Below are 19,133 nucleotides of genomic sequence, written 5' to 3' on the forward strand. Positions count from 1 at the left end.
GAAAACCACCTTTATGTCTAGAAAATGCTGTTTGAAGAGATGAAAAACATTATTTGGGTAAGAAAAGCATATTTTTGCAAGGGTAAAGAGTGATACCTAAGAGAGACCTTTTTATTTCTGGTATAAGTATTGATATTCCTGTGAAATTTTTCTAAACTCTGTCAGAAAAGGATATATCTGTTGGAAATGTCCTTATTTTGTAGAGGAGAAAAGGTGTTTCTGTTAGTAATGTCCTCAACTGGTAGAAGAGAAAAGGTATTCTGGAAGCAATGTGTCCTATTTTGCTACAAAGCTTCATTTTGTAGAGAAAATGTCTTCTTCTGGGGATGAAAACCAGTATTTCTGGGAAACAGCGCTATTTTAAAGGGATAAAAAGCATAATTTTGTTGAGAAATCCCTGTTTTTGCAAGGATAAAGAATGATTCTTAGGAGAGAACTTTTTATTTCTGGGATAGGTACTGATATTTGTGTGCCATTCTTCTAAAATTTGTCAGAAATCGATATTTCTGTTGGAAATGTCCTTATTTTGAAGAGGGAAAGAGGTATTCCAATAAGAGTGTTTCATATGTTGCTGCAGGGGACCATATGTAGAGAAAACAATTTCTATTGGGGATGAAAACCACTTTTTTGGGTAGAAAATGCTACTTGTAATGATGACAAGCTTTGTATTGGTAAGAAAATGAATTTTTTGCAAGATTCAAGAGTGATACCTAAGAGAGAACACATTTTTTAATGGTGTAAGTCTTGATATTAGTGTGAAATACATGGGAAATTTGCCAGAAATGGATAATTCCTATGTTAATGTCATTATTTTGTAGGGGAAGAGAGATATCCTGGAATCAGTGAGTCATCATTTGTTACAAAGCATCATTTTAAAGAGAATGTGTCTTCTTTTGGGGATGAAAACCAGTAATTTAGGGAGAAATTGCTATTTGTAGGGATGAAAAGCATTAGTTTGGGAAGAAAACCATAGTTTTGCAAGGATGAAGAGTGATACCTAAGAGTGTACTTTTCATTTCTGGGATAAGTATTGATATTCATGTGACCTACTTCTAAAATCTGTCAGAAATGGATATTTCTGTTGGAAATGTCATTCTTTTTTAGATGAAAAGAGTTATTCTGGAAACAATGTGTCATATTTGGCTACAAATGCTAATTTTGAAGAGAAATCGATTTCTTTTGCTGATGAAAACCACCTTTATGTCTAGAAAATGCTGTTTGAAGAGATGAAAAACATTATTTGGGTAAGAAAAGCATATTTTTGCAAGGGTAAAGAGTGATACCTAAGAGAGACCTTTTTATTTCTGGTATAAGTATTGATATTCCTGTGAAATTTTTCTAAAATCTGTCAGAAAAGGATATATCTGTTGGAAATGTCCTTATTTTGTAGAGGAGAAAAGGTGTTTCTGTTAGTAATGTCCTCAACTGGTAGAAGAGAAAAGGTATTCTGGAAGCAATGTGTCCTATTTTGCTACAAAGCTTCATTTTGTAGAGAAAATGTCTTCTTCTGGGGATGAAAACCAGTATTTCTGGGAAACAGCGCTATTTTAAAGGGATAAAAAGCATAATTTTGGTGAGAAAACCATGTTTTTGCAAGGATAAAGAATGATTCTTAGGAGAGAACTTTTTATTTCTGGGATAGGTACTGATATTTGTGTGCCATTCTTCTAAGATTTGTCAGAAATTGATATTTCTGTTGGAAATGTCCTTATTTTGAAGAGGGAAAGAGGTATTCCAATAAGAGTGTTTCATATGTTGCTACAGGGGACCATTTGTAGAGAAAACGATTTCCATTGGGAATGAAAACCACTTTTTTGGGTAGAAAATGCTACTTGTAATAATGGCAAGCTTTGTATTGCTAAGAAAATGAATTTTTTGCAAGATTCAAGAGTGATACCTAAGAGCGAGAACATTTTTTTCTGGTGTAAGTCTTGATATTAGTGTGAAATACATCGGAAATTTGTCTGAAATGGATAATTCTTATGTTAATGTCATTATTTTGTAGGGGAAGAGAGATATTCTGGAATCAGTGAGTCATCATTTGTTACAAAGCATCATTTTAAAGAGAATGTGTCTTCTTTTGGGGATGAAAACCAGTAATTTAGGGAGAAATTGCTATTTGTAGGGATGAAAAGCATTAGTTTGGGAAGAAAACCATAGTTTTGCAAGGATGAAGAGTGATACCTAAGAGTGTACTTTTCATTACTGGGATAAGTATTGATATTCATGTGACCTACTTCAAAAATCTGTCAGAAATGGATATTTCTATTGGAAATGTCATTCTTTTTTAGATGAAAAGAGTTATTCTGGAAACAATGTGTCATATTTGGCTACAAATGCTAATTTTGAAGAGAAATCGATTTCTTTTGCTGACGAAAACCAATAAAGGTTTATGTCTAGAAAATGCTGTTTGTAGAGATGAAAAACATTATTTTGTTAAGAAAAGCATATTTTTGCAAGGGTAAAGAGTGATACCTAAGAGAGACCTTTTTATTTCTGGTATAAGTATTGATATTCCTGTGAAATTTTTCTAAAATCTGTCAGAAAAGTATATATCTGTTGGAAATGTCATTCTTTTTTAGATGAAAAGAGTTATTCTGGAAACAATGTGTCATATTTGGCTACAAACGCAAATTTTGAAGAGAAAACGATTGCTTTTGCTGATGAAAACCACCTTTATGTCTAGAAAATGCTGTTTGTAGAGATGAAAAACTTTATTTGTGTAAGAAAAGCATATTTTTGCAAGGGTAAAGAGTGATACCTAAGAGAGACCTTTTTATTTCTGGTATAAGTATTGATATTCCTGTGAAATTTTTCTAAAATCTGTCAGAAAAGGATATATCTGTTGGAAATGTCCTTATTTTGTAGAGGAGAAAAGGTGTTTCTGTTAGTAATGTCCTCAATTGGTAGAAGAGAAAAGGTATTCTGGAAGCAATGTGTCCTATTTTGCTACAAAGCTTCATTTTGTAGAGAAAATGTCTTCTTCTGGGGATGAAAACCAGTATTTCTGGGAAACAGCGCTATTTTAAAGGGATAAAAAGCATAATTTTGGTGAGAAAACCATGTTTTTGCAAGGATAAAGAATGATTCTTAGGAGAGAACTTTTTATTTCTGGGATAGGTACTGATATTTGTGTGCCATTCTTCTAAAATTTGTCAGAAATCGATATTTCTGTTGGAAATGTCCTTATTTTGAAGAGGGAAAGAGGTATTCCAATAAGAGTGTTTCATATGTTGCTACAGGGGACCATTTGTAGAGAAAACGATTTCTATTGGGGATGAAAACCATATTTTTGGGTGGAAAATGCTACTTGTAATGATGACAAGCTTTGTATTGGTAAGAAAATGAATTTTTTGCAAGATTCAAGAGTGATACCTAAGAGAGAACACATTTTTTTCTTGTGTAAGTCTTGATATTAGTGTGAAATACATCGGAAATTTGTCTGAAATGGATAATTCTTATGCTAATGTCATTATTTTGTAGGGGAAGAGAGATATTCTGGAATCAGTGAGTCATCATTTGTTACAAAGCATCATTTTAAAGAGAATGTGTGTTCTTTTGGGGATGAAAACCAGTAATTTAGGGAGAAATTGCTATTTGTAGGGATGAAAAGCATTAGTTTGGGAAGAAAACCATAGTTTTGCAAGGATGAAGAGTGATACCTAAGAGTGTACTTTTCATTTCGGGGATAAGTATTGATATTCATGTGACCTACTTCTAAAATCTGTCAGAAATGGATATTTCTGTTGGAAATGTCATTCTTTTTTAGATGAAAAGAGTTATTCTGGAAACAATGTGTCATATTTGGCTACAAACGCTAATTTTGAAGAGAAATCGATTTCTTTTGCTGATGAAAACCACCTTTATGTCTAGAAAATGCCGTTTGTAGAGATGAAAAACATTATTTGAGTAAGAAAAGCATATTTTTGCAAGGGTAAAGAGTGATACCTAAGAGAGACCTTTTTATTTCTGGTATAAGTATTGATATTCCTGTGAAATTTTTCTAAAATCTGTCAGAAAAGGATATATCTGTTGGAAATGTCATTCTTTTTTAGATGAAAAGAGTTATTCTGGAAACAATGTGTCATATTTGGATACAAACGCTAATTTTGAAGAGAAAACGATTGCTTTTGCTGATGAAAACCACCTTTATGTCTAGAAAATGCTGTTTGTAGAGATGAAAAACATTATTTGTGTAAGAAAAGCATATTTTTTCAAGGGAAAAGACTGATACCTAAGAGAGACCTTTTTATTTCTGGTATAAGTATTGATATTCATGTGACCTACTTCTAAAATCTGTCAGAAATGGATATTTCTGTTGGAAATGTCATTCTTTTTTAGATGAAAAGAGTTATTCTGGAAACAATGTGTCATATTTGGCTACAAACGCTAATTTTGAAGAGAAAACGATTGCTTTTGCTGATGAAAACCACCTTTATGTCTAGAAAATGCTGTTTGTAGAGATGAAAAACATTATTTGTGTAAGAAAAGCATATTTTTGCAAGGGTAAAGAGTGATACCTAAGAGAGACCTTTTAATTTCTGGGATAAGTATTGATATTCCTGTGAAATTTTTCTAAAATCTGTCAGAAAAGTATATATCTGTTGGAAATGTCATTCTTTTTTAGATGAAAAGAGTTATTCTGGAAACAATGTGTCATATTTGGCTACAAACGCTAATTTTGAAGAGAAAACGATTTCTTTTCGTGATGTAAACCACCTTTATGTCTAGAAAATGCTGTTTGTAGAGATGAAAAACATTATTTTTGTAAGAAAAGCATATTTTTGCAAGGGTAAAGAGTGATACCTAAGAGAGACCTTTTTATTTCTGGTATAAGTATTGATATTCCTGTGAAATTTTTCTAAAATCTGTCAGAAAAGGATATATCTGTTGGAAATGTCCTTATTTTGTAGAGGAGAAAAGGTGTTTCTGTTAGTAATGTCCTCAATTTGTAGAAGAGAAAAGGTATTCTGGAAGCAATGTGTCCTATTTTGCTACAAAGCTTCATTTTGTAGAGAAAATGTCTTCTTCTGGGGATGAAAACCAGTATTTCTGGGAAACAGCGCTATTTTAAAGGGATAAAAAGCATAATTTTGGTGAGAAAACCATGTCTTTGCAAGGATAAAGAATGATTCTTAGGAGAGAACTTTTTATTTCGGGAATAGGTACTGATATTTGTGTGCCATTCTTCTAAAATTTGTCAGAAATCGATATTTCTGTTGGAAATGTCCTTATTTTGAAGAGGGAAAGAGGTATTCCAATAAGAGTGTTTCATATGTTGCTACAGGGAACCATTTGTAGAGAAAACGATTTCAATTGAGTATGAAAACCACTTTTTTGGGTAGAAAATGCTACTTGTAATGATGGCGAGCTTTGTATTGGTAAGAAAATGAATTTTTTGCAAGATTCAAGATAGATTCCTAAGACAGAACACATTTTTTTCTAGTGTAAGTCTTGATATTAGTGTGAAATACATCGGAAATTTGTCTGAAATGGATAATTCTTATGTTAATGTCATTATTTTGTAGGGGAAGAGAGATATTCTGGAATCAGTGAGTCATCATTTGTTACAAAGCATCACTTTAAAGAGAATGTGTCTTCTTTTGGGGATGAAAACCAGTAATTTAGGGAGAAATTGCTATTTGTAGGGATGAAAAGCATTAGTTTGGGAAGAAAACCATAGTTTTGCAAGGATGAAGAGTGATACCTAAGAGTGTACTTTTCATTTCTGGGATAAGTATTGATATTCATGTGACCTACTTCTAAAATCTGACAGAAATGGATATTTCTGTTGGAAATGTAATTCTTTTTTAGATGAAAAGAGTTATTCTGGAAACAGTGTGTCATATTTGGCTACAAACGCTGATTTTGAAGAGAAATCGATTTCTTTTGCTGATGAAAACCACCTTTATGTCTAGAAAATGCTGTTTGTAGAGATGAAAAACATTATTTGGGTAAGAAAAGCATATTTTTGCAAGGGAAAAGAGTGATACCTAATTGTTTCCAGAATAACTCTTTTCATCTAAAAAAGAATGACATTTCCAACAGATATATACTTTTCTGTCAGATTTTAGAAGTAGGTCACATGAATATCAATACTTATCTTAGAAATGAAAAGTACACTCTTAGGTATCACTCTTCATCCTTGCAAAACTATGGTTTTCTTCCCAAACTAATGCTTTTCATCCCTACAAATAGCAATTTCTCCCTAAATTACTGGTTTTCATCCCCAAAAGAACACACATTCTCTTTAAAATGATGCTTTGTAACAAATGATGACTCACTGATTCCAGAATATCTCTCTTCCCCTACAAAATAATGACATTAACATAAGAATTATCCATTTCAGACAAATTTCCGATGTATTTCACACTAATATCAAGACTTACACAAGAAAAAAATGTGTTCTGTCTTAGGAATCTATCTTGAATCTTGCAAAAAATTCATTTTCTTACCAATACAAAGCTTGCCATCATTACAAGTAGCATTTTCTACCCAAAAAAGTGGTTTTCATACTCAATTGAAATCGTTTTCTCTACAAATGGTTCCCTATAGCAACATATGAAACACTCTTATTGGAATACCTCTTTCCCTCTTCAAAATAAGGACATTTCCAACAGAAATATCGATTTCTGACAAATTTTAGAAGAATGGCACACAAATATCAGTACCTATTCCCGAAATAAAAAGTTCTCTCCTAAGAATCATTCTTTATCCTTGCAAAAACATGGTTTTCTCACCAAAATTATGCTTTTTATCCCTTTACAATAGCGCTGTTTCCCAGAAATACTGGTTTTCTTCCCCAGAAGAAGACATTTTCTCTACAAAATGAAGCTTTGTAGCAAAATAGGACACATTGCTTCCAGAATACCTTTTCTCTTCTACAAATTGAGGACATTACTAACAGAAACACCTTTTCTCCTCTACAAAATAAGGACATTTCCAACAGATATATCCTTTTCTGACAGATTTTAGAAAAATTTCACAGGAATATCAATACTTATACCAGAAATAAAAAGGTCTCTCTTAGGTATCACTCTTTACCCTTGCAAAAATATGCTTTTCTTACACAAATAATGTTTTTCATCTCTACAAACAGCATTTTCTAGACATAAAGGTGGTTTTCATCAGCAAAAGCAATCGTTTTCTCTTCAAAATTAGCGTTTGTAGCCAAATATGACACATTGTTTCCAGAATAACTCTTTTCATCTAAAAAAGAATGACATTTCCAACAGATATATCCTTTTCTGTCAGATTTGAGAAAAATTTCACAGGAATATCAATACTTATACCAGAAATAAAAAGGTCTCTCTTAGGTATCAGTCTTTTCCCTTGAAAAAATATGCTTTTCTTACCCAAATAATGTTTTTCATCTCTACAAACAGCATTTTCTAGACATAAAGGTGGTTTACATCACGAAAAGAAATCGTTTTCTCTTCAAAATTAGCGTTTGTAGCCAAATATGACACATTGTTTCCAGAATAACTCTTTTCATCTAAAAAAGAATGACATTTCCAACAGATATATACTTTTCTGTCAGATTTTAGAAAAATTTCACAGGAATATCAATACTTATAACAGAAATAAAAAGGTCTCTCTTAGGTATCACTCTTTACCCTTGCAAAAATATGCTTTTCTGACACAAATAAAGTTTTTCATCTATACAAACAGCATTTTCTAGACATAAAGGTGGTTTTCATCAGCAAAAGCAATCGTTTTCTCTTCAAAATTTGCGTTTGTAGCCAAATATGACACATTGTTTCCAGAATAACTCTTTTCATCTAAAAAAGAATGACATTTCCAACAGATATATCCTTTTCTGACAGATTTTAGAAAAATTTCACAGGAATATCAATACTTATACCAGAAATAAAAAGGTCTCTCTTAGGTATCACTCTTTTCCCTTGCAAAAATATGCTTTTCTTACCCAAATAATGTTTTTCATCTCTACGAACAGCATTTTCTAGACATAAAGGTGGTTTTCATCAGCAAAAGAAATCGATTTCTCTTCAAAATCAGCGTTTGTAGCCAAATATGACACACTGTTTCCAGAATAACTCTTTTCATCTAAAAAAGAATGACATTTCCAACAGAAATATCCATTTCTGTCAGATTTTAGAAGTAGGTCACATGAATATCAATACTTATCCCAGAAATGAAAAGTACACTCTTAGGTATCACTCTTCATCCTTGCAAAACTATGGTTTTCTTCCCAAACTAATGCTTTTCATCCCTACAAATAGCAATTTCTCCCTAAATTACTGGTTTTCATCCCCAAAAGAAGACACATTCTCTTTAAAGTGATGCTTTGTAACAAATGATGACTCACTGATTCCAGAATATCTCTCTTCCCCTACAAAATAATGACATTAACATAAGAATTATCCATTTCAGACAAATTTCCGATGTATTTCACACTAATATCAAGACTTACACTAGAAAAAAATGTGTTCTGTCTTAGGAATCTATCTTGAATCTTGCAAAAAATTCATTTTCTTACCAATACAAAGCTTGCCATCATTACAAGTAGCATTTTCTACCCAAAAAAGTGGTTTTCATACTCAATTGAAATCGTTTTCTCTACAAATGGTTCCCTGTAGCAACATATGAAACACTCTTATTGGAATACCTCTTTCCCTCTTCAAAATAAGGACATTTCCAACAGAAATATCGATTTCTGACAAATTTTAGAAGAATGGCACACAAATATCAGTACCTATTCCCGAAATAAAAAGTTCTCTCCTAAGAATCATTCTTTATCCTTGCAAAAACATGGTTTTCTCACCAAAATTATGCTTTTTATCCCTTTACAATAGCGCTGTTTCCCAGAAATACTGGTTTTCTTCCCCAGAAGAAGACATTTTCTCTACAAAATGAAGCTTTGTAGCAAAATAGGACACATTGCTTCCAGAATACCTTTTCTCTTCTACAAATTGAGGACATTACTAACAGAAACACCTTTTCTCCTCTACAAAATAAGGACATTTCCAACAGATATATCCTTTTCTGACAGATTTTAGAAAAATTTCACAGGAATATCAATACTTATACCAGAAATAAAAAGGTCTCTCTTAGGTATCACTCTTTACCCTTGCAAAAATATGCTTTTCTTACACAAATAATGTTTTTCATCTCTACAAACAGCATTTTCTAGACATAAAGGTGGTTTTCATCAGCAAAAGCAATCGTTTTCTCTTCAAAATTAGCGTTTGTAGCCAAATATGACACATTGTTTCCAGAATAACTCTTTTCATCTAAAAAAGAATGACATTTCCAACAGATATATACTTTTCTGTCAGATTTGAGAAAAATTTCACAGGAATATCAATACTTATACCAGAAATAAAAAGGTCTCTCTTAGGTATCAGTCTTTTCCCTTGAAAAAATATGCTTTTCTTACCCAAATAATGTTTTTCATCTCTACAAACAGCATTTTCTAGACATAAAGGTGGTTTACATCACGAAAAGAAATCGTTTTCTCTTCAAAATTAGCGTTTGTAGCCAAATATGACACATTGTTTCCAGAATAACTCTTTTCATCTAAAAAAGAATGACATTTCCAACAGATATATACTTTTCTGTCAGATTTTAGAAAAATTTCACAGGAATATCAATACTTATAACAGAAATAAAAAGGTCTCTCTTAGGTATCACTCTTTACCCTTGCAAAAATATGCTTTTCTGACACAAATAAAGTTTTTCATCTATACAAACAGCATTTTCTAGACATAAAGGTGGTTTTCATCAGCAAAAGCAATCGTTTTCTCTTCAAAATTTGCGTTTGTAGCCAAATATGACACATTGTTTCCAGAATAACTCTTTTCATCTAAAAAAGAATGACATTTCCAACAGATATATCCTTTTCTGACAGATTTTAGAAAAATTTCACAGGAATATCAATACTTATACCAGAAATAAAAAGGTCTCTCTTAGGTATCACTCTTTTCCCTTGCAAAAATATGCTTTTCTTACCCAAATAATGTTTTTCATCTCTACAAACAGCATTTTCTAGACATAAAGGTGGTTTTCATCAGCAAAAGAAATCGATTTCTCTTCAAAATCAGCGTTTGTAGCCAAATATGACACACTGTTTCCAGAATAACTCTTTTCATCTAAAAAAGAATTACATTTCCAACAGAAATATCCATTTCTGTCAGATTTTAGAAGTAGGTCACATGAATATCAATACTTATCCCAGAAATGAAAAGTACACTCTTAGGTATCACTCTTCATCCTTGCAAAACTATGGTTTTCTTCCCAAACTAATGCTTTTCATCCCTACAAATAGCAATTTCTCCCTAAATTACTGGTTTTCATCCCCAAAAGAAGACACATTCTCTTTAAAGTGATGCTTTGTAACAAATGATGACTCACTGATTCCAGAATATCTCTCTTCCCCTACAAAATAATGACATTAACATAAGAATTATCCATTTCAGACAAATTTCCGATGTATTTCACACTAATATCAAGACTTACACTAGAAAAAAATGTTTTCTGTCTTAGGAATCTATCTTGAATCTTGCAAAAAATTCATTTTCTTACCAATACAAAGCTTGCCATCATTACAAGTAGCATTTTCTACCCAAAAAAGTGGTTTTCATACTCAATTGAAATCGTTTTCTCTACAAATGGTTCCCTGTAGCAACATATGAAACACTCTTATTGGAATACCTCTTTCCCTCTTCAAAATAAGGACATTTCCAACAGAAATATCGATTTCTGACAAATTTTAGAAGAATGGCACACAAATATCAGTACCTATTCCCGAAATAAAAAGTTCTCTCCTAAGAATCATTCTTTATCCTTGCAAAAACATGGTTTTCTCACCAAAATTATGCTTTTTATCCCTTTACAATAGCGCTGTTTCCCAGAAATACTGGTTTTCTTCCCCAGAAGAAGACATTTTCTCTACAAAATGAAGCTTTGTAGCAAAATAGGACACATTGCTTCCAGAATACCTTTTCTCTTCTACAAATTGAGGACATTACTAACAGAAACACCTTTTCTCCTCTACAAAATAAGGACATTTCCAACAGATATATCCTTTTCTGACAGATTTTAGAAAAATTTCACAGGAATATCAATACTTATACCAGAAATAAAAAGGTCTCTCTTAGGTATCACTCTTTACCCTTGCAAAAATATGCTTTTCTTACACAAATAATGTTTTTCATCTCTACAAACAGCATTTTCTAGACATAAAGGTGGTTTTCATCAGCAAAAGCAATCGTTTTCTCTTCAAAATTAGCGTTTGTAGCCAAATATGACACATTGTTTCCAGAATAACTCTTTTCATCTAAAAAAGAATGACATTTCCAACAGATATATACTTTTCTGTCAGATTTGAGAAAAATTTCACAGGAATATCAATACTTATACCAGAAATAAAAAGGTCTCTCTTAGGTATCAGTCTTTTCCCTTGAAAAAATATGCTTTTCTTACCCAAATAATGTTTTTCATCTCTACAAACAGCATTTTCTAGACATAAAGGTGGTTTACATCACGAAAAGAAATCGTTTTCTCTTCAAAATTAGCGTTTGTAGCCAAATATGACACATTGTTTCCAGAATAACTCTTTTCATCTAAAAAAGAATGACATTTCCAACAGATATATACTTTTCTGTCAGATTTTAGAAAAATTTCACAGGAATATCAATACTTATACCAGAAATAAAAAGGTCTCTCTTAGGTATCACTCTTTTCCCTTGCAAAAATATGCTTTTCTTACCCAAATAATGTTTTTCATCTCTACAAACAGCATTTTCTAGACATAAAGGTGGTTTTCATCAGCAAAAGAAATCGATTTCTCTTCAAAATCAGCGTTTGTAGCCAAATATGACACACTGTTTCCAGAATAACTCTTTTCTTCTAAAAAAGAATTACATTTCCAACAGAAATATCCATTTCTGTCAGATTTTAGAAGTAGGTCACATGAATATCAATACTTATCCCAGAAATGAAAAGTACACTCTTAGGTATCACTCTTCATCCTTGCAAAACTATGGTTTTCTTCCCAAACTAATGCTTTTCATCCCTACAAATAGCAATTTCTCCCTAAATTACTGGTTTTCATCCCCAAAAGAAGACACATTCTCTTTAAAGTGATGCTTTGTAACAAATGATGACTCACTGATTCCAGAATATCTCTCTTCCCCTACAAAATAATGACATTAACATAAGAATTATCCATTTCAGACAAATTTCCGATGTATTTCACACTAATATCAAGACTTACACTAGAAAAAAATGTTTTCTGTCTTAGGAATCTATCTTGAATCTTGCAAAAAATTCATTTTCTTACCAATACAAAGCTTGCCATCATTACAAGTAGCATTTTCTACCCAAAAAAGTGGTTTTCATACTCAATTGAAATCGTTTTCTCTACAAATGGTTCCCTGTAGCAACATATGAAACACTATTATTGGAATACCTCTTTCCCTCTTCAAAATAAGGACATTTCCAACAGAAATATCGATTTCTGACAAATTTTAGAAGAATGGCACACAAATATCAGTACCTATTCCCGAAATAAAAAGTTCTCTCCTAAGAATCATTCTTTATCCTTGCAAAGACATGGTTTTCTCACCAAAATTATGCTTTTTATCCCTTTAAAATAGCGCTGTTTCCCAGAAATACTGGTTTTCATCCCCAGAAGAAGACATTTTCTCTACAAAATGAAGCTTTGTAGCAAAATAGGACACATTGCTTCCAGAATACCTTTTCTCTTCTACCAAATGAGGACATTACTAACAGAAACACCTTTTCTCCTCTACAAAATAAGGACATTTCCAACAGATATATCCTTTTCTGACAGATTTTAGAAAAATTTCACAGGAATATCAATACTTATACCAGAAATAAAAAGGTCTCTCTTAGGTATCACTCTTTACCCTTGCAAAAATATGCTTTTCTTACAAAAATAATGTTTTTCATCTCTACAAACAGCATTTTCTAGACATAAAGGTGGTTTACATCACGAAAAGAAATCGTTTTCTCTTCAAAATTAGCGTTTGTAGCCAAATATGACACATTGTTTCCAGAATAACTCTTTTCATCTAAAAAAGAATGACATTTCCAACAGATATATACTTTTCTGACAGATTTTAGAAAAATTTCACAGGAATATCAATACTTATCCCAGAAATTAAAAGGTCTCTCTTAGGTATCACTCTTTACCCTTGCAAAAATATGCTTTTCTTACACAAATAATGTTTTTCATCTCTACAAACAGCATTTTCTAGACATAAAGGTGGTTTTCATCAGCAAAAGCAATCGTTTTCTCTTCAAAATTAGCGTTTGTAGCCAAATATGACACATTGTTTCCAGAATAACTCTTTTCATCTAAAAAAGAATGACATTTCCAACAGAAATATCCATTTCTGACAGATTTTAGAAGTAGGTCACATGAATATCAATACTTATACCAGAAATAAAAAGGTCTCTCTTAGGTATCAGTCTTTTCCCTTGAAAAAATATGCTTTTCTTACACAAATAATGTTTTTCATCTCTACAAACAGCATTTTCTAGACATAAAGGTGGTTTTCATCAGCAAAAGCAATCGTTTTCTCTTCAAAATTAGCGTTTGTATCCAAATATGACACATTGTTTCCAGAATAACTCTTTTCATCTAAAAAAGAATGACATTTCCAACAGATATATCCTTTTCTGACAGATTTTAGAAAAATTTCACAGGAATATCAATACTTATACCAGAAATAAAAAGGTCTCTCTTAGGTATCACTGTTTACCCTTGCAAAAATATGCTTTTCTTACTCAAATAATGTTTTTCATCTCTACAAACGGCATTTTCTAGACATAAAGGTGGTTTTCATCAGCAAAAGAAATCGATTTCTCTTCAAAATTAGCGTTTGTAGCCAAATATGACACATTGTTTCCAGAATAACTCTTTTCATCTAAAAAAGAATGACATTTCCAACAGAAATATCCATTTATGACAGATTTTAGAAGTAGGTCACATGAATATCAATACTTATCCCCGAAATGAAAAGTACACTCTTAGGTATCACTCTTCATCCTTGCAAAACTATGGTTTTCTTCCCAAACTAATGCTTTTCATCCCTACAAATAGCAATTTCTCCCTAAATTACTGGTTTTCATCCCCAAAAGAAGACACATTCTCTTTAAAATGATGCTTTGTAACAAATGATGACTCACTGATTCCAGAATATCTCTCTTCCCCTACAAAATAATGACATTAGCATAAGAATTATCCATTTCAGACAAATTTCCGATGTATTTCACACTAATATCAAGACTTACACAAGAAAAAAATGTGTTCTCTCTTAGGTATCACTCTTGAATCTTGCAAAAAATTCATTTTCTTACCAATACAAAGCTTGTCATCATTACAAGTAGCATTTTCCACCCAAAAATATGGTTTTCATCCCCAATAGAAATCGTTTTCTCTACAAATGGTCCCCTGTAGCAACATATGAAACACTCTTATTGGAATACCTCTTTCCCTCTTCAAAATAAGGACATTTCCAACAGAAATATCGATTTCTGACAAATTTTAGAAGAATGGCACACAAATATCAGTACCTATTCCAGAAATAAAAAGTTCTCTCCTAAGAATCATTCTTTATCCTTGCAAAAACATGGTTTTCTCACCAAAATTATGCTTTTTATCCCTTTAAAATAGCGCTGTTTCCCAGAAATACTGGTTTTCATCCCCAGAAGAAGACATTTTCTCTACAAAATGAAGCTTTGTAGCAAAATAGGACACATTGCTTCCAGAATACCTTTTCTCTTCTACCAATTGAGGACATTACTAACAGAAACACCTTTTCTCCTCTACAAAATAAGGACATTTCCAACCGATATATCCTTTTCTGACAGATTTTAGAAAAATTTCACAGGAATATCAATACTTATACCAGAAATAAAAAGGTCTCTCTTAGGTATCACTCTTTACCCTTGCAAAAATATGCTTTTCTTAACAAAATAATGTTTTTCATCTCTACAAACAGCATTTTCTAGACATAAAGGTGGTTTTCATCATCAAAGTAATTGATTTCTCCTCAAAATCAGCGTTTGTAGCCAAATATGACACATTGTTTCCAGAATAACTCTTTTCATCTAAAAAAGAATGACATTTCCAACAGAAATATCCATTTCTGACCGATTTTAGAAGTAGGTCACATGAATATCAATACTTATCTTAGAAATGAAAAGTACACTCTTAGGTATCACTCTTCATCCTTGCAAAGCTATGGTTTTCTTCCCAAACTAATGCTTTTCATCCCTACAAATAGCAATTTCTCCCTAAATTACTGGTTTTCATCCCCAAAAGAAGACACATTCTCTTTAAAATGATGCTTTGTAACAAATGATGACTCACTGATTCCAGAATATCTCTCTTCCCCTACAAAATAATGACATTAGCATAAGAATTATCCATTTCAGACAAATTTCCGATGTATTTCACACTAATATCAAGACTTACACCAGAAAAAAATGTGTTCTCTCTTAGGTATCACTCTTGAATCTTGCAAAAAATTCATTTTCTTACCAATACAAAGCTTGTCATCATTACAAGTAGCATTTTCTACCCAAAAAAGTGGTTTTCAACCCCAATAGAAATTGTTTTCTCTACAAATGTTCCCCTGTAGCAACTTATGAAACACTGTTATTGGAATACCTCTTTCCCTCTTCAAAATAAGGATATTTCCAACAGAAATATCGATTTCTGACAAATTTTAGAAGAATGGCACACAAATATCAGTACCTATCCCAGAAATAAAAAGTTCTCTCCTAAGAATCATTCTTTATCCTTGCAAAAACATGGTTTTCTCACCAAAATTATGCTTTTTATCCCTTTAAAATAGCGCTGTTTCCCAGAAATACTGGTTTTCATCCCCAGAAGAAGACATTTTCTCTACAAAATGAAGCTTTGTAGCAAAATAGGACACATTGCTTCCAGAATACCTTTTCTCTTCTACCAATTGAGGACATTACTAACAGAAACACCTTTTCTCCTCTACAAAATAAGGACATTTCCAACAGATATATCCTTTTCTGACAGATTTTAGAAAAATTTCACAGGAATATCAATACTTATACCAGAAAAAAAAAGGTCTCTCTTAGGTATCACTCTTTACCCTTGCAAAAATATGCTTTTCTTACACAAATAAAGTTTTTCATCTCTACAAACAGCATTTTCTAGACATAAAGGTGGTTTTCATCAGCAAAAGCAATCGTTTTCTCTTCAAAATTTGCGTTTGTAGCCAAATATGACACATTGTTTCCAGAATAACTCTTTTCATCTAAAAAAGAATGACATTTCCAACAGATATATACTTTTCTGACAGATTTTAGAAAAATTTCACAGGAATATCAATACTTATACCAGAAATAAAAAGGTCTCTCTTAGGTATCACTCTTTACCCTTGCAAAAATATGCTTTTCTTACCCAAATAATGTTTTTCATCTCTACAAACAGCATGTTCTAAACATAAAGGTGGTTTTCATCACCAAAAGAAATCGATTTCTCTTCAAAATTAGCGTTTGTAGCCAAATATGACACATTTTTTCCAGAATAACTCTTTTCATCTAAAAAAGAATGACATTTCCAGCAGAAATATCCATTTCTGACAGATTTTAGAAGTAGGTCACATGAATATCAATACTTATCCCAGAAATGAAAAGTACACTCTTACGTATCACTCTTCATCCTTGCAGAACTATGGTTTCCTTCCCAAACTAATGCTTTTCATACCTACAAATAGCAATTTCTCCCTAAATTACTGGTTTTCATCCCCGAAAGAAGACACATTCTCTTTCAAATGATGCTTTGTAACAAATTATGACTCACTGATTCCAGAATATCTGTCTTCCCCTACAAAATAATGACATTAGCATAAGAATTATCCATTTCAGACAAATTTCCCATGTATTTCACACTAATATCAATACTTACACCAGAAGAAAATGTGTTCTCTCTTAGGTATCACTCTTGAATCTTGCAAAAAATTCATTTTCTTACCAATACAAAGCTTGTCATCATTACAAGTAGCATTTTCCACCCAAAAATATGGTTTTCATCCCCAATAGAAATCGTTTTCTCTACAAATGGTCCCCTGTAGCAACATATGAAACACTCTTATTGGAATACCTCTTTCCCTCTTCAAAATAAGGACATTTCCAACAGAAATATCGATTTCTGACAAATTTTAGAAGAATGGCACACAAATATCAGTACCTATTCCAGAAATAAAAAGTTCTCTCCTAAGAATCATTCTTTATCCTTGCAAAAACATGGTTTTCTCACCAAAATTATGCTTTTTATCCCTTTAAAATAGCGCTGTTTCCCAGAAATACTGGTTTTCATCCCCAGAAGAAGACATTTTCTCTACAAAATGAAGCTTTGTAGCAAAATAGGACACATTGCTTCCAGAATACCTTTTCTCTTCTACCAATTGAGGACATTACTAACAGAAACACCTTTTCTCCTCTACAAAATAAGGACATTTCCAACCGATATATCCTTTTCTGACAGATTTTAGAAAAATTTCACAGGAATATCAATACTTATACCAGAAATAAAAAGGTCTCTCTTAGGTATCACTCTTTACCCTTGCAAAAATATGCTTTTCTTAACAAAATAATGTTTTTCATCTCTACAAACAGCATTTTCTAGACATAAAGGTGGTTTTCATCATCAAAGTAATTGATTTCTCCTCAAAATCAGCGTTTGTAGCCAAATATGACACATTGTTTCCAGAATAACTCTTTTCATCTAAAAAAGAATGACATTTCCAACAGAAATATCCATTTCTGACCGATTTTAGAAGTAGGTCACATGAATATCAATACTTATCTTAGAAATGAAAAGTACACTCTTAGGTATCACTCTTCATCCTTGCAAAGCTATGGTTTTCTTCCCAAACTAATGCTTTTCATCCCTACAAATAGCAATTTCTCCCTAAATTACTGGTTTTCATCCCCAAAAGAAGACACATTCTCTTTAAAATGATGCTTTGTAACAAATGATGACTCACTGATTCCAGAATATCTCTCTTCCCCTACAAAATAATGACATTAGCATAAGAATTATCCATTTCAGACAAATTTCCGATGTATTTCACACTAATATCAAGACTTACACCAGAAAAAAATGTGTTCTCTCTTAGGTATCACTCTTGAATCTTGCAAAAAATTCATTTTCTTACCAATACAAAGCTTGTCATCATTACAAGTAGCATTTTCTACCCAAAAAAGTGGTTTTCAACCCCAATAGAAATTGTTTTCTCTACAAATGTTCCCCTGTAGCAACTTATGAAACACTGTTATTGGAATACCTCTTTCCCTCTTCAAAATAAGGATATTTCCAACAGAAATAACGATTTCTGACAAATTTTAGAAGAATGGCACACAAATATCAGTACCTATCCCAGAAATAAAAAGTTCTCTCCTAAGAATCATTCTTTATCCTTGCAAAAACATGGTTTTCTCACCAAAATTATGCTTTTTATCCCTTTAAAATAGCGCTGTTTCCCAGAAATACTGGTTTTCATCCCCAGAAGAAGACATTTTCTCTACAAAATGAAGCTTTGTAGCAAAATAGGACACATTGCTTCCAGAATACCTTTTCTCTTCTACCAATTGAGGACATTACTAACAGAAACACCTTTTCTCCTCTACAAAATAAGGACATTTCCAACAGATATATCCTTTTCTGACAGATTTTAGAAAAATTTCACAGGAATATCAATACTTATACCAGAAAAAAAAAGGTCTCTCTTAGGTATCACTCTTTACCCTTGCAAAAATATGCTTTTCTTACACAAATAAAGTTTTTCATCTCTACAAACAGCATTTTCTAGACATAAAGGTGGTTTTCATCAGCAAAAGCAATCGTTTTCTCTTCAAAATTTGCGTTTGTAGCCAAATATGACACATTGTTTCCAGAATAACTCTTTTCATCTAAAAAAGAATGACATTTCCAACAGATATATACTTTTCTGACAGATTTTAGAAAAATTTCACAGGAATATCAATACTTATACCAGAAATAAAAAGGTCTCTCTTAGGTATCACTCTTTACCCTTGCAAAAATATGCTTTTCTTACCCAAATAATGTTTTTCATCTCTACAAACAGCATGTTCTA

The sequence above is a fragment of the Coturnix japonica genome, chromosome 2, assembly GCF_054131305.1.
Source record: "Coturnix japonica strain WE chromosome 2, WE-NBRP24, whole genome shotgun sequence".
Lineage (NCBI taxonomy): Eukaryota > Metazoa > Chordata > Aves > Galliformes > Phasianidae > Coturnix > Coturnix japonica.